The sequence below is a fragment of the Pan paniscus genome, chromosome 2 (genome assembly GCF_029289425.2).
Source record: "Pan paniscus chromosome 2, NHGRI_mPanPan1-v2.0_pri, whole genome shotgun sequence".
Classification (NCBI taxonomy): domain Eukaryota; kingdom Metazoa; phylum Chordata; class Mammalia; order Primates; family Hominidae; genus Pan; species Pan paniscus.
In genome coordinates, this window is record NC_085926.1 from 129,975,802 (window position 1) to 129,988,890 (window position 13,089).

The 13,089-nt window shown below is 40.3% G+C and overlaps 1 protein-coding gene across 4 annotated transcripts in view; it reads right to left on the minus strand.

The window, feature by feature from the left end:
- Positions 1-13,089, minus strand: part of CPNE4 (copine 4) — a 746,304-nt gene that overhangs the window by 483,402 nt on the left and 249,813 nt on the right. Inside the window, exon 1 of one of the 4 annotated variants that reach the window (XM_055110465.2) lies at positions 11,873-12,364. The exons of the other annotated variants lie outside the window; for them this stretch is intronic. The gene's annotated coding sequence lies outside the window, so the exon portion shown is untranslated. Of the gene's footprint in view, positions 1-11,872; positions 12,365-13,089 lie in introns of those variants that run through there. 4 annotated transcript variants of the gene reach the window in all.

Here is a 13,089-nt window from a genome sequence, read left to right on the forward strand (position 1 = left end):
CTTCTTAAAGAATAAGAAACTCAGGTAAAAGAGTTCCCAGGAGGTGGCCCCTCATGGGACAGCACAGATTCCTGCTTGATGTTGCATAAAAAAACAGGTATAATTTGCCGTACAATCACTGATGCTTGGACCTTCCTGCAAGTGCTTCTCTCCAGAAATGTATTTCCTGTACACAAAGATGCTATACAAAAAAAAATAATAATAATAATCCACGCTGCCTGAGGTCAGCTGGCACAGAGATGCTTCACAGTGAATTTCAGCTTCTACTAAAATGACAAATGATCATCTGCACTTTTTTGACTTGTTTGGTGGTGAGTTGTGCCTGATGTCAAACATCTGGATAAAAATTTTAAAAGTTGTTCAGCAAACCAGTGATCTAGATGTTTGGTGTCAAAAAGACCAAACAGTCAGATAACTATCTGATTCCCTGTTTTCTAACTTCTTATCCAAGGATCTGCTACATCCATATAATCACAGTAACCTTACTGCAGCAGCCCCCGTCATTTGCTTGTTTCCATAAAAATAAAAGGCAATCTGAGTTCATTGATCACCGATTGAGAACCACATGGAATTATGTCAGCTCCGATTCAGTTGAATTTACTCAGTTAAACTTAATGATGCTCTAAAGCATTCAGAGTCAGCCAGAGCATCAAAGTGTCTGAACAACCACGGACCATTACACACCAAGATAAAATATCTATAGAACATCTCATTCCCATCAGACAACAAATTAAAATGAGGGGAAAGGGCAGTATTTCAGTTGTTAACCCATAATTCAGCTGCCAACATTATATAAAAGCCTCACGCACTCTAGTGCAATCGTTCATCTTTTTTCTCTTGCTTTAATGAGGCAGCAGAAGTGATCCCTCAGCCTGCTTTCTGGGGCTTCCTTTGCAGTGCCGTGTACCCAGAGAAACTCAAACACAATGCTGCTCACAAACTTTTATGAGCTGTTATCTTCACCTTCAGCTACATCCTTCAAGGGATAATAAAGCCACTACATCTTAGTTTGGTCCGTGATTGATACTTTAATTGTTGCTTTTTAAAATAAAGATTTAAATATTTCAAAAGGCAATTGCAAAGCAGATCAGCCTTTTATTTAGCAAGTCACCATCACAAGACATACAGGCTAAGGCTTAAAAGAAGCCCTTGGGTTTAAAACAAATGTTTAGGAGGAGATGAGAAGTTTCTCATCTTTGATGGCTACAAAAATCATCAAAACAAATTCAGGTTCAGAGTCTAGAAAAGATGTTACTATTTGCAGCATGGGTCTGATACAGCAGTTCTTAACGGGTAAATTGCTTTGTTTTAATTTATAATACAGTAAATATTGATAGATTTAATACACATGAACAAAAGCTCTTTGGGGTCTTCAGTAATTTTTTTTTTTTTTTGAGACACAGTCTTGCTCTGTTGCCCAGGCTAGAGTGCTGCAGCGCAATCTTGCCTCACTGCAACCTGTGCCTCCTACCTTCAAGAGATTCTCCTGCCTCAGCCACCTGAGTAGCTGGAATTACAGGCACACACCACCACGCTGGGCTAATTTTTGTATTTTTAGTAGAGATGGGGTTTCACCATGTTGGCCAGGCTAGTCTCGAACTCCTGACCTCAAGTGATCTGCCCACCTCGACCTCCCAAAGTGTTGGGATTACAGGTGTGAGCCATTGCGCCCAGCCCTGGGGTCTTCAATAGTTATTAAGAGTGTAAAGCACCCTGTGGATCAAAAGTTTGAGCACCTATGTTTTAGTGGAAGGACTGTACATTTTGGAGCAAAATGGTTTTTAAGGGTTTTATTTGTCTCCTCTGTCTCCCACTTGCTGTGTAATCACAGCCAATTTACTTGGCCTCTCTGGTCTTCCATTTTTTATATATCAGGCTAATCACCCTTATAATTATTTGCTCAAGCATGTCTTCGTTGCTGAAATATAATATCCAGAAGGTCAGGATTATGTCTGTTCATTCATCCCACATTACCAAAGCCTAGTACAGCACATTACATGATACATGATAGGGTCTCAATAAATAATCATAAATTGATTGACAGGGTGGCTGTGAGTCTTAAATAGAATAATGTGTATAAAGTGCCCCATAAGGTACCTGGCAGATGGCAAATGTCATAGGTGCTCAGTAAATGCCAGATCCCTTTCTTTACCACTAATGCTGTTCTCAGTGGTACCACACAGGAGACAAAATTCATGGCTTGTCTACATAAAGTAAATATTTAAGGCATTGGTTCCCAAAGTGTGGTGTCCAAACTAGTAGCATCAGTATCACCTTTAGAAGTTGTTAGAAATCAAATTATTTTACTCCTACCCTAGACCCACTGAGTTAGAAATTCCACAGGAAGGGCCCATCACTTCGGGTTTTAACAAGCCCTCCAGGAGATTCTGAGATTCTGATTCATCCTCAAGTTTGAGAACCATGGCTTGAAGATAGTATTTTATGCCAGTAACATTTTAGACTTTCGTAACAGAGAGATACCCAATATGTTGTCTAATGCTGGCAGCCTAAGATCCTTTTGGGACAAGGGCAGGGGAAACAAAGTCAAATACAATAAATTTCTGCTGCTGGTCTTGTAGGGTGGAATGATTGATTTTGTATTCTGGTTGTGTTCCTGGGGCCAGTACTAAACATACCTTTCATTTGAAATAAAGCTGGAACCATTAGAAACAGAGGAAGTTTTATCTTAGAGAAACTCCAGCATAACCCTTGAGTCACCTTTTGTGACTGGGCATAAAATTTGTGAGTAGGAACAGACAGAGAGGAGAGGAGGAAAGGGAGAAGAAGGGTAAATGATTCAGTAGCTATGAAAAGCATACATTTTGTTGCTGATATCTACCATACCTTCATAAACACACTTCTAATTTTCACAATTCCCCTGCAACACAGCAAACCATTACCATTAGGGTAATTAACTACTAATAAGCCTCTAGTTTGTGAGAGATGCCACCAGCAAATAAAGGTTGCAATTTGAGTAATTTCCAAGTGACAACAAGCTTCACAGCCATCCTATAACATAGACACAATCATTATTCTCATTTTCTATCTATGAAAACTGAGCTTCAACAGGTTAAGCAGAGCTGAAATTCAAACCTAGGAATTCCTGACTTAAAATTTATGCCATTCACCAATAAACAATCTTACCTACCTACATACGACACACAGAATAGTCTTGCAAATATAGTGGAGCACATTTGAGGTGAGGACTGTGATTTAAAGTCAATGCATAAAGTACAACACACACATAGTCAAAATAATCCTTGAAAAATATTATAAATTTTTCATGAAGTACAATATATGTTGTATTACAGATACAACTATGTGCAGTAGTAATATGTCTATATAACTTCATATATCAATTTGGATTATATGATAAAGTCAATAATCAAAATATAATAAGAGTATTTTTAATAAATGAGAGCAGGTGTAGAATAGATTTTGAGTAAGTTAAAAGCATGCTTTGCCTGGATGCAGGATATTTGCTAACAGAATGGAGATGCACCCAGAGTGACAGAGGGAGTATCCTATGTGCCAAAAAAGTTCTAGGTTCTCTGGAGTCATATCAAGAAGTGTGATATACAACTGCTACTTGGAAAAGCTTGCAACATGCTACAGACATGGTCATATCTATGAATAACCATGTTACAAGGCACACAATGCAGGGGCTGAAGCATAGCCAGACCATGAGAGGGTATGGTAAAGAGAATTAACTTCAACTTGGAGAATCCAAGGCCAAGAAGCAAAGATCTCATGAAGCATGGACTGGATAAATGTGCCCTGGTCTGAATTGGAATAGGGATACCCTAAATTTCGTTCCTCTTCTTCCCAGTTGCCAGTGCTTTGACAACTGACCAAATTATTTATAAAACAGTACTATTAATATCTAACCCACAGAATATATACTTCTAGTGACTGTGTATGTATTTATATTTATATAATTAAATAATTTTATTTTTCTGCAAGATAAATGCATATTATCTGAAATAAATTAACATTACTTTTTAAAAGAAGTACTATATCCCATTTTAAATCTTCTCAGGATGGATGGAGAGCAAGGTTGGGAAAGTAGGAAAAAAACATTGAGTGCATACATACAGTGAGTCAAGGCCTCTCTTCTGCCTTATAGCCTTATATATATGGTTTAATCTCCATTTTTACAAATGAGGAAATAAGGCAGACAGGTTTAGTAATTTCCCCAAAGCAAAACAGCTATTAAGTGCCAGAGCCAGCATTCAAACTAAGTATACTTACTTTTAAAGCTTAAACCCTTATCATAACAAAACTTAACATATATTTGTCTTTATCAAACTGCATTGCAACCCCGTGATTTCTTGGCACATTTCCTGATATGAGCGAGGAAGAAAGAAACAGCTTATTTCATTCTGTCAACCAAAAGTTTTTGAGCAACTACTAGGTACCTAGCACTGTTTGGGGTTCAGTTGTGAGCAAGACAGAGAGAGTTCTGACCCCCTGAAGCATGAAGTGGAGAGGAGAGGGGAGTGTGGTGTGGCATGGGCCAGAGAAGAACCCCAGGCCCAGGAGTGAAGAAGCCTTTATTCTCACTGCTGTAACTAGGCCACCAACGAGCTTGAGCAAGTCACTTCACCTTGCTGAGTCTCTTTTTTCTTATCTGGAAAATGGGAGGGGTGTGCATAATTTTATGGGATTGCCAAGTTCTCACATTCTCTTATTCCATAAGAGCCATTTATTTCCCCATCTTTTTAAAATTAAATCAGGTTAGGAGCTATCATGAGTGTTATTAGTTGCCAAAAATCAACTATTTCCACTCTTTTCCTCTTATCACGCCTTTTCTCCAATACGATTCACAATCAGTCATGTCACAGGACGTAAAGGCCACCAAGCAAAAGAAATCTGACAATGGCTTCTCGGGAGCTCTGCAGTCTACCTGGCCAGATAACGTTAACACACATGATCAAAGGTGTCCATCCCTAGTTTCACGTTAGCACAATGTCAGGTGCAAAACTCCTTGACTTTTCCATTTTGACACTGAAATTTATATCTCTGAGTTACCTGTTGAATCAACTGCTCCAAAGATAACAAAGACATCACCTCAGTCATCTTGCAATGCTAGTGGCTGCTAACATATTAAAAGCCTTCTTTGTCTTTAATGATAATGATAAAGTATTGTTTTTGGCCATTCTATTGCCCTTATTATTTTTCATTTTTATGGATATTTGTATGAAATACACCTTTCAATATTTTTAAAACAGAGTTCTTATTTAGATTGTTTCAGACCCATCACTTAATGGTAAAGGTTCGTGGTTATATTTCTATTACATTTCCTTCCAAATCATTTTCTGTTTAAATGAATTAAGTCAATGATTTAGGCATTTACTTCATGATATTGATGAAATTACTACATACAGGGCATGGTGCAAGTTGATTAGATTTGAGAATCTCTATTAGCACTGTTAAGAATACATACAAACCAAAGTGCCTGCTGAATGAGATGCCACGCCCTCCACTTCTCCCTCAAAATTACCTTCTGTCCACCTGTTTCCTTGAAATACAGGGAGAGGAAAAACACCTTAGTATAACAGGACTTGTAAAGGACCACTTCCCAGGTCCTTTGAGACAAACCAAATATTTCCTTCTTTATCTCTTACCTAGCATCATTTGTTCATCTTTCTCCTCACACTTAACAGCACAATTTCAATGTTTCTTTTCACCAGTCTGCCTGTGCCTCAAGTTTTTATGTTTATCCCCAGTGCCTAGCACAGCTTTTGACATAAATGCTGTGACCAATTATTATTCAACAGATAGATGAATGAGACCCTTCTGCTGAGGGGGAAGGGGTAAGAGATGGGGGAAGGGATAAGAGATGGGAGAAGAGGCCCATTTAAAAATAAAATGGTGATAGCAAATAACAATCACAGTGAACCTGTGTTAAGCTCCTATTGTGTGCCAAGCATTGTATATATTATTGCTAACCTTTAACAAAAAGGAAAAATGGCAAAAGTAATTTTATTTTCTCTTATAGATCTGCACTGTTTCAATAGGGTAGCCACTACCCACATAGGAGCATTAAGCACTTAAAATGTGGCAAATCTGAATTAAAATGTGCTGTAAGTATAAAAATACATGCTAGATTTCAAAGATTTAGTACTAGAAAAAAGAATGTAAAATATCTCAATAATCTCTATATCGATTACAGGATTATTTTTTAAATTTTGTGTTAAGTAAAATATATTATTAATTTTTCTTTCTTTTTTTTTTTTAAAGGGTGAAGTTTGGGGAGAACTCCCAAGAGAATGGGCACAGGAAGTAGCATTTATCTACGCACTAAAATGCCAGACACTTTTAAACACCTCACATTTACAACAATTACTAGCCCCATTTTCCAGATCCTAATACTCGGGTTAAGTGATTCACTCAAATGCCTGGATCTTGAAAACTGTAGCCCAAATTTAAACAAGGTATTTCCGGATTCAGAGTTCTTCTGGTAACAGGCCCAAGTGTAAGGAAACAAAGGGCGATCAGACCCCAGAAAGGCCTGTCACGAGGAGTTTTGAGAGCAGTCAGACTGTCCAGCCGCGGAGCAACCTAAACAGGCACTGGAAGACACCACCAGATGCTCAGGGCAAAACCTTTTGTCCCCTCTCCGCAGCGAGGCAATCCAGGCCGGAGAGTCAGATGCACCTGAGAAAAGCAATACCCCCAGGGCATATCTTGGGGTTGGGTCAAATTCCATTCCTTATCCTAGAAGCCCGGCTTATGGGTCCCGGAGGTTGACTCTGCTAGTGCTCCGGCGCCCTCTAGCGATTGTCCATTCCAATGCCAGCTCTCTCTAGTCCGTCCTTCTAGACTCACCAGCTCCTAGGGCTTGCCCTTCCGTGGACCCCTGCCAGGCTGATTTTGCTCCTCCCCTACCTCAAGGTGCAATGAATTGCCCTACACTTGGATAAGAAAGAGGTCTTCTGGTCAATAAGCCTTAAACCTGAGCTTTCTAAAGTTAATCCGAAATACTGTATTTTCCCCCTGACATTTCCAAGGAGAAATTTCTCTAGTTTCCTAAGTAATAAGAAAAACAAAGTTAGAAATACTGTGTTCTGAGCCAAAGATGTAAAAGCAACATTTAAGAAAGTTTGTTCTTTTTGAATAACGCTTTAATTTAAAACAGAATAAAGGATTCCCCTGTGTGTTCCTGGAACTGTAAACACTCATAAACTCTCTTTGTTTACTTTATTGACTCAATTGTGACATTTAAAATAGAAAGCTAAGTCTATGCATGAGCAACTTTTTACAGAACATGCACATTAACAGAGATGGCTGCAGACAATGACTTTGTACAAATTCGATCACATTTATTGGGTAAATATTGCACTGGCTCCAAGAGACAGCAATGTAATAAGTCCCAAGCCTACTCCTCCTAACACTCTAATGGAGGTGGGAGACACCCCCGCAATCATCCCTAACTCATACTTAATAAAGATCAGCAGTGCACATGGTGCCAGAGATTGGCGCCACTGCTGTAATTATCTCCAGGGAACTTGAGTTTCTTTATGAGGGGAGTAATCAGAAGGGTTGTTGAATGAGTCTCCTGATTTTGAGAAGTCACTTATTTGAGCTTTAGTTTCCACATTTGTCAAATTAAATTGCTAGAGTCAGTAGATGATCCCCAAGCTCTCTTCCAGTTCTGAGAGTCACAGAACATGCACATTAACAGAGATGGCTGCAGACAATGACTTGGTACAAATTCAATCACATTTATTGGGTAAATATTGCACTGTTGAAAGTTGCTGATCACAGTTTAGAGATGAGTCCATCACAGATCAGCTTAAATGGGCTCCCCTTCCAGCCCTATGACTAAAATAATAGGACTGGAATAAACTTTCCCAAAGAAGGCATCCTTATCACTTTCTTATTTTTGAGACTTGCCTTCCAACCCTCAATATTTACTGAGCTAAAAGCTGATGGTTCCCAAGAGGGTTTCCAAAGAATACAGCAGACAAATAAAGGACTTCCCAGGATGTGCTGATTTAGGAGAAAATATATCCAATATATCACATATATTTAGTAGTTCATACAGCAAACAGAAAGCTCCCACATAACTGCAGTTTCTAGTACAGAAAAAGAAAACCTGAAAGTATATGTAGGCACTAATATGTTTTTATTATGCAGTCACAAGTTTAGGAGATATTCACTGAGTTTAACACTAATTGAGGCCTTACTATAGACTATTTCAAATAACATAGAAAAGATGATGCATCTTACCTGACCCATTTATTGTGCTTGATTTTTGGATTTACCATCAACTATCACATAAATACTTTATCCAAAAAATGGATGTGTAACCCCAACCTAAATTATTATCATAATGTGCTTCCCTGAAAAGAAAATATTATAAGATTTTGGGGACATCTTAAAAAGAATTAAAATCAGTAATCTATTCTTTGCCATCTACATTCAATCAGGAGAAAGGCAACTGTATTATTACATGTTGGAAGATCAGTTTTAATGCACCAAAGAATGGTCTTGAACTATGTGACATTTTATTTTGAATGCATTTAAATTTTTCTATTTTGATATTTTGTAAATCTAGTGTACTGGCTACTGTTGCCAAGGAAATATGACTTTGGGTTACTGAATGGATCTGCAAAGGTTTTTGTTTTTCTTTTAAAATATTAACAAGACAAAAATGGAAAGATCAAATATGGAACACAAATTTAGCCCTTTCTCTCTTCAAAGTGCACGGAATACAGATCTTCTTACACACCACTGATTAAAAAATACAAAGATTCATGAAGTGATTTTTCCCAACTAGTGTAGAGACTTTTACCCAATTAGCCAAGTTGATATCATCAGAGTACCTGTCTCATTCTTTGTTCTGGATTCAGACCACTCTGAAAATGTGTGGTATTGATTACACACAACACTGACGGCTCATCTTCAATAAGTTCATCTCTAAATGAAAAGATCCTTTCTTTATGTGGATAAAGGTAACATAATGTTCTAGGGTGTTACATTTCAAAGAATTTTCGAAGTGAAGTCAGAAGAAGGCATAGTGCAAACCTTATAAATGTGTTCAGTATTAATTCCAAAAGATTCAAATACATATGAGAATAAAGATTCCACCATTAACCCATTTTTTTTGGTCTGTGATTGTTTCTTACAGTCAGTATAACCTCAAGGTTTTAAGTCATAATAATGGGCTCAAATAATCTAATTATTTAAAAGAATCAAAGCTTTTTTCTATTTTTTTGGAATATTACATAAAACTTCTCTATAAACAGATAACATCTTTACTTCCTACTAACTGAAATGAGGTATTTTTAATTAGAAATACACAAGCAGATTAAGTATACTTTAGAACAAACACCTTTTAATTAAAACCTCTGAAACCAGAGTCCCCTTAAGACAAACCAATAATTCACCAAAATGTCATGTTGCTACTGGAGACTTGGAGATAAACAGGAAGTCTTTTAATTTCTTTTTACACTTAAGAAACAACTCAGAGCAACTATTTTCAAAGAAATATTTAGGAATTATAGTAAAGCAACTATCTCAAACTGGGAAGTCACTGTACCGCATCTGTGCCTTCTCCCACTCAAATATGCTGGGCCTGTGTCCGGGAGAATAAAAATAAGGTTGACCACTCACAGGAAAGGCATAAGTTTGATGGCCATGGGAGTTTTTACTTGTTAACACATAAGTAGAGGTTTGGTTCAATTATAGGCAATCTCTTCTCACACAATCATACAAAACTGCCCAGGATTAAACATCTACTATTGCTATAGCCTAATATATCCTTTTATGTAATGTTAATGGAAAAATCACCTCATTCTGATGTGTTTTGAGTTTGATCCTCTAAAACCATAAGAATCTTCCCATTAGAGATAGTTGAGAAAATGTTGGCCTTTATTAGTATGCACTATTAACACAGATGTTCTGACTGCATTTTCCAACCCTCCCTCTATTTTATGCACCTCTCTACATGTGAGAACTTTTGACTAACTCTGAGTCCCGATCTGCCAGAGTGACTTTGTCAGTCTGTCTTTAAAAATGGTCAGGTGAATAAAATGAGTTCAGCCTAGAAGCAGCAGCTCGGTAAGGGAAATGAAAATATCAGAAGTTATCTAATCACAGCCATAGCCATGCTGAGCTTCATCTTATCTTTTGGTTTATAAAAAGAAATGGGACCTTCCGAAACTTGAAGGGCATCAAATTAAGTTTTTGCTTGCCTCTGGCTTTTTGGGGGATATGCTATGTGGTTTAACCAGCATATACTAACTACAAAAATTGGCATGGATTCAAAACACCTGTGTCATAGGAGAGTGGGTGTTTATTTTTTTGTTTTGTTATAAAGCAGAACATAAAACACAAAGGCCTTTGAGAATAGGGATTGTTAAGGGAATAGAAGAGTAGGGAGAAAAGAACACTTTATTTGAAGTTAAGGTAATTGTGTATGCCTGTGTATGTGTGCGCGCGCGGGCGCGCGAATGAGCAGGGTTTAGTTTCATTTAAAGATAGCATATTAAAGTATCTTGGACAGCTCAAAAGTGCTGTTCAGGAAACAAAACCAAGTGAGCCAAGAAAAACCAGAACAGTGCTTTTAAAATCCCTGGCAAAGCAGCAAGAGGATGAAGAGTTGGTTTTGCATAGTTTTGAACACAGGGTGTAAAGGTGCTGAGGCATCTTTTCCCACAAGTCACTGAAATCCTGTGAGAGTGTGTGTGTGTCTATGTGTGTGTGTGTGTGTGTGTAGAAGGAGAGGTTCTCAGATGTCTCTCTTGCAAAGCTTCCCAGAGCACTCTCCCTTCCCTAGCCCCCTCCCGCCTCACTCTGCTCACCTTTCCCCCCTCCACTTCCCAACCACCCACATCAAGCCCTTCATAGATTTGCGCCCCTTGGATCATCTCTGCCGCCTGTGACTTTCCCTGGAGCCTAGCGGGTTCTGGGGCTGAAAGGCAATCCGCCAAGGCGCCCTGGGGCGCCCCGGGGGCGCGGTCAGATTTGGAACATAGAATGGGAAATAGGGCCTTAAAGCCCACCTACTCCAAGATGAAGGAGGACCATTTTTCATCAGGGTTTAGCCTGCTCCTCACCGGATGGTAATCAGCACTCGCTTGACTTGGCGTGGACCACCTCCTAATTATCTCCATTGGATTCAGCCCTAACAGTTCTCGTGTGTCTGTGATACCACGCGGGGTCGTGATCTCCTTACTCAGCTGTGGCTTGGTTTCAGTGGTCCCTCCAGTCCCGTCCCCTGTCCCCGTCCCCCTTTCCTTCTGGCTACTTTATTCCATAGAGGAAGAAGCGCTGAAGGACTAGGTTGAATCAAAGCACTTGCAAGCCTATTCATTAGTTTTTAACACTGAGAAGAGGCAACTAAAATATTATTAGAACCTCACTGTAAGAAGTGTGGGGGAGGAGGTTGAGAGGCTGAATCCAACCGCAGCCAGGTCAAGCCATTGGAAGGGACTACAATGTCCCACAGCTTTCTCACTGTCAGAGAGGAAGCTGCAACTTCAGCGAGAACTCCCTTCCCCTCCCCTCCCCGATTTTGAAAACCGTACCCCTTCTTCCGCCTTCGGGACTTCCCTGACCTATCCCTCACCCGTGCCCTGCTGTCCCCTCCCCTCCGCGGTCTTTCTCCCCAACTCCATTCGCCCCACCCCACCTGGGCGAGTTGGGTGGATGTCAGAAGGCGAGAGGTAGGGGATGGAAGTCCCTTCAGATTAAAGACGTTGCTTGCTGCTGCTTTTTAAAACAACAACAGCAATGACAAACGTGCAAATGTGAGCGAGAACCAGTGCATCTCAAAAGTTGGTCTTGCTACGCAGCAGCCCCAACAGACTTTGCAATCACAGCGCCCCAGGAACACAGGAATGAAGAGTTGGCATTTACTTACCTGGGTGTGCCAATCTCGAAGAGTGGAGAGAGAATTCAGCCCGGGACTAGGTCTGTCCCGCCCCCAGGATGCAAAATCCGGCTTTGAAGTGGAGGTGGTTGGTGTGGTAGTTATGTACTGATGTAAGGGGCGTCGCACCTCCTTCCTCTCTCGTCCTCCGAGGTCAGTTTAGCAACAGCGGCTGGGAAAGGTGCTGAGAGCAGAGTTTGGTCTCTCCGGAAACCCTGACTCCATTCTCAGTGATGGGGGTGGGGGAAGAGGGTGAAAATGTTGGAGATGGCAGGTCGGCTCTCAGTTAACTCGGAGAGTAAAGAGGAGGGTACTGAGAAAAGAGGGAGGGAGTGGAGTGGAGCGAGGGAGGAAGGAAAGGAGGGTGGCAGAAAGAGAAGGGGACGAGCGGGTGGCAGGGAGATGGCAGCTTCTCACAGAGAGATTTCCACCTTCTGACGAAACCCATGCACCCAGTACCCGGCAAGAGACTAGTTCCGAAACCTCCGCGCGAGCGCCCCCTGGGGGTTTCTGACGGAGACGAGCATTGCCCCGGGAACCCGAGCTCAGGCCCCGCCCAGGCCTTGGCGGCGGCGCTCTCCGTGGTCCTGCCGCGCCCACAGTCTGGGCTTTCTGCTCAGCTTTGTCGCTCAACTGAGCTCCTGGGGACACTTGATTTAGATCTCCAAGTGCTTGGTCTCCATCTCCACTCTAGGGTGGAGCGGTCGTATCGCGGCGGGGGTGTGGGGGGAATGGGAGTTACACTTTTTGGCACTCACCAAAGAAAACTTCTTAGATGGGTGCTTAACTGTCATCAAAAATGGTAAAGGTGTTGCTAATCTGTGTATCCTTCGTGTCTACAAAACTGTCTGGCGTATGGCAGGAGCCTGGAAATTATTTTTAGTAAGTAATGCATGAGTAAATTAATGGACAAAGAGTATTTTCTTCATCTCATGATGAGTTTCTGAATACATCAACCTCACAAATAAGATAAAGAAATACTTAGGGAGTACTTATGCTTAAAGATAGATATAAATATGCTGTCTTATGTAAGGGGTGACCACTTCCACATGTTTTAAAGCACTTTAGAGAGAAAGTATGGCCTTCCTATTTCAAACTTATCCAAATTCAGACAAATGAACTTATTCAAATACAGGGCATTGTTTCTGATTATGTCTGCTACCATAGACAAACTAGACAACTAAATTCTCTCTGCACATTGGTATTGT